Here is a 4,039-nt window from a genome sequence, read left to right on the forward strand (position 1 = left end):
GAATGAATGAATGAATGAATGAATGAATGAATGAATGAATGAATGAAATGGAACAAACACAGAAACAAATGAGAGAACAAGTAAATCAACAACAGGATGTCTTGCACCAGGGGTTGTCCCTGGAGTCTGATGACAACGTCAAGGGAAAGAAAGGAAGGAGGGCTGGGGGTGGCGGGACATCAGTGAGACCACCAGGGAAGGGGCGAGGAGGGGAGATGCCCGCTGGCCTCCTCCTACTTAGAGGACGTGGCCAGTGCATTTTGTTAGATTTCTTAAATCACATTTGAGATGCAAGACAGCTTTAGTAACCAAACACACAAAAGAAATTGTATCTCCTTGAAATTAAACCTTTAAAAAGGTTTTAAAAAGGTATGGGGGTAAAGTCTCCACTTGTCAGAACTAAAACCAAGATTTGGGAACTCCCAGGTCGCTTAGAGGGAAAACAAGATAGGGGGACAGGCCAGTCCCAGAGGAGACACTTCCTCGGGATCCCTCTACAAAGTAGAATCATCTTAACGCCTTATTTTTATTTTTTTACAAAATAAATTGTCTTAGTCATTTTAGAAATGATAGAGAGAGTCAGACACAGGATGAAAGATGAACTGGCCAGGAGCCCCAGCCTGGAGGAGCGGGCACCGTATCACGCAGGAGCAGCCTCCTTCACACCCCTCACACAGGGGGTTGTATTAAAAAGATCACGCCTCAATGATAGAATTAAAATGTCATCTTTCGTCTCATGGAATTTCTAGCAAGACCAAAACTCCCCCTGAATAAGTCTCCTCCAACCCAGGAGGCCTCTGCAGATCCCACCTGCAGACCCCACCTGCAGACCCCACCTGCTCAGGGCTGGGCCGGCCTTGACAGCGCCATGGGAGCCACCACCTGGTGTGGCCACTGCTGTTCGCTGCACGCCACCAGCCGTGCCTGTTCCTCCTGTGTCCTGTCCCATACCTGCTCCCCGAGGCCCCCGCTCACACACCCCAGGAGGAACAAACGGCCTCCACTTTCTGTGCAAACTTGCAAATTACCCATAAGTTCCTGTATCAGAGACATCATCGCCCATGGGGAGCTGGTCCCTGAGAACCAATGTCTGGAGGAGATCGTCCGGGGAGAGGACACAGCATTTAGATACAAAGGCAGGACCTTGGGAACAAAACCTGGACTCCGGAGATGAGAGAGGTGCCGGGAGGAAGGGGCAGCTGGGGCCTCGAGCAGGGACAGACAGAGGTCTGGCTGGCAGCTTGTGCCGTCCACTGAGCTGGGCGGTGAAGACGCTGCCTCTGAGGAATTCTCGGTTGCCACAGATGGTCACCCTGATGTGGGCGTTTTTCCACAAGGCAGATTTTGAAATAATTTTAGCAAAACAACCTCTACCACTGCAAAATAAAATTAAACCCAGGAAAGGCCAGCAGTATGCATTTGGGGGCAGTGCGGGGGGGGGGGTCAGAAGCAGGGCCAAGACTGAGCTGTCTCCCCACTGGCCCTCACAGGAATCCTAATGACAGTGTCAGCAAGACATGGGGAATGGCTGACATTTGACAGGAGCTGCAGGTTCTTAGAGAAGACGAGAAATGACTTCTGTATCAACAAGCTGGTTCGCAGCAGGGACCTCAGGTCACCCCTAACAGACGCAGCTCGCCGCTCTGAGGGTGCAGACCCCGGAGTCTGGTCTTTTCCTCAGGGGCCTCCATATCTCACTTTCATCAGTTTAAAAACGTATTTCAAGGTTTTTCCATTCCTTGCGAGTGATCTGGTTTAGGATGACACAGACTAATGACGGGTTTAATTCGAACAGGAAATAGGTCACACGCAGGCTTCACTAACTCCTTAGTCATGAAACATGGGTCCTCCTGACCCTCACCCCACGCTGCCCCACCCAGCAAGCTCCCCTCCGTCAATGCCTGGGCACCACCCTCGCCTACAGCCACGGCCTGTGCTGTGCCCCCCGCTGCCCGCAGGGTCCTTGCTGCTCCCTCCTTCCGGGCACAGTCCTGTGAGCCTCCTCTCAAAGTCACTCCTCCCCACGGCCTTCCCCGCCCCGCCCCGCCCCACCCACTGCTTCTGAAGGGGCTCCTTCCTGGCAGGCGCTTGTGTCGATCACACCCTGGAACTGTCAATCATCAGTCTGCACAGTGAGCCTGCTTTGCCTTCACCGGTCCGCCCATTAGCAAGGGGCGGTTCCGGACTGTGCCTCTGGCAGCTGCCCAGGCTGGCAAGGGATGAATGAATGAATGAGTGACAGGGCTCCAGCCGGGGAAAGGTCTCAGACGTCACACTGAGGAGGATCTTAACGCTAGCTGCATAGCACTGAAAATTCCCATTTATTCCCTAATTTCATATCCCAGCGACGTGTGAGAGGGGGTGTCCGTGGCCCCGATGATGGTGATAAAGGAGTGCCGGGTCCCACACAGCTGTGTGGCTCCTTCTCCAACAGAACCTCCCACGGAAGTCACAACACAGACAACGGTGCACGCGATTAGGCCCAGAGCAGTAAAAACATCACTATTGGGCCGGGCGCGGTGGCTCAAGCCTGTAATCCCAGCACTTTGGGAGGCCGAGACGGGCGGATCACGAGGTCAGGAGATCGAGACCATCCTGGCTAACACGGTGAAACCCCGTCTCTACTAAAAATACAAAAACTAGCCGGGCGAGGTGGCGGGCGCCTGTAGTCCCAGCTACTAGGGAGCCTGAGGCAGGAGAATGGCGCGAACCCAGGAGGTGGAGCTTGCAGTGAGCCGAGATCGTGCCACTGCCCTCCAGCCTGGGCCACAGAGTGAGACTCCATGTCAAACACAACACAACAAAACAAAACAAAAACAAAACAACAACAAAAAAACAAACAAAGAAAGATCACCATTTGGTCCCTGAGAACCAGGGGCCCACTGGAATGAGTTTTCTACAAGGCTGGGTGTGATGGCAGGGCACCCTCTCACCAGCCTCGTATCACAGTCCAGGTTTCACTTCCATGGTGCAGATTCCAGAAGTAACTCAGCAGTCTCCAGGCCACCTCAGGATGGGCCTTAGAGACGCCAGCAACTGCAAGAGCTGGAGCTGGGGCCGGGGCTGAAGCACAGCCGCCAACACCTCCCGGCCACAGCCGCTCCCTGTCCCTGCAGAAGACACAGGCCAGCGGCGCCTCTCCTGTAGGATACAATACATTCCTCTCCAAAGGTTTTAGCCTGTCAGTTGTTAAGTATGACAGGCTAATAATGAGTTCTGAGCTCCTCTCCAAAGAAGCAAATGTATCCGTATATTTAGATCCCCATTCTTTGTTCTTCATTCTAAAACTTCCTTGTTCTTTACGTCCCCTTGCCCCTAGTTTCTGTAAACAACCCCCTGCTAGCCTCTATCACCTGCTCTGTCCTTAGTCACCCCTGGTCACCTGCTCTGACCTTAGTCATCCTTGTCACCTGCTCTGTTCTTAGTCATCCTGAGTCACCTGTTCTGCAACCATCCTTCCCGCTGAACTATTCACCCCACCACTCCAGCTCGTACTCCTGCTCTCTTTAAAACAGCCAATCGGAATTAGCTCAGACTGTGCAGTCCAACCCCAGCCAACAGGGGAACCACACAGCAGTAGGGACGGGCTGTGTTAGGATGAGACTCCCACCTCCCTCATTCAGATGCTGCTCCATCTGTGAGAGGCACCCTTCTACAGAAGGAAAATTGCCTTGCTGAGAAAATTAAATTTATGTTCGAGTGCTATTTCTTTTGTGGCACCAAAAATTTATTTCTAACATCTCAAGTCCTGGGCCACTGTCCCCGGAGCCTGGGCCCACCTGGCACGGGCCCTGCCAGGAGCAGGGTGCGAGGCGTGCCTTCCGGGGTGTATGCGCTGGGGGCGCACACACACCGGGCTCCACGGCTGCTCTGTCCCAGGCAGTACTGGGCCCAGGGCTCACCTCAGGATCACCTTTCCTCAGATTTTTTTTAAATTAAAAAATATGTCTCCGGCCGGGCGCGGTGGCTCAAGCCTGTAATCTCAGCACTTTGGGAGGCCGAGACGGGCGGATCACGAGGTCAGGAGATCGAGACCATC

At 53.5% G+C, this 4,039-nt stretch overlaps 1 protein-coding gene across 2 annotated transcripts in view; it reads right to left on the reverse strand.

Annotated features, from left to right (window-relative positions):
- Positions 1-4,039, reverse strand: part of PRKCZ (protein kinase C zeta) — a 145,645-nt gene that overhangs the window by 90,322 nt on the left and 51,284 nt on the right. The window contains exon 2 of one of the 2 annotated variants that reach the window (XM_023215136.2): positions 2,934-3,141. The exons of the other annotated variant lie outside the window; for it this stretch is intronic. The gene's annotated coding sequence lies outside the window, so the exon portion shown is untranslated. The remainder of the gene's footprint in view (positions 1-2,933; positions 3,142-4,039) is intronic. 2 annotated transcript variants of the gene reach the window in all.

Source organism: Piliocolobus tephrosceles, chromosome 1 (genome assembly GCF_002776525.5).
Source record: "Piliocolobus tephrosceles isolate RC106 chromosome 1, ASM277652v3, whole genome shotgun sequence".
NCBI classification, from domain to species: Eukaryota; Metazoa; Chordata; class Mammalia; order Primates; family Cercopithecidae; genus Piliocolobus; species Piliocolobus tephrosceles.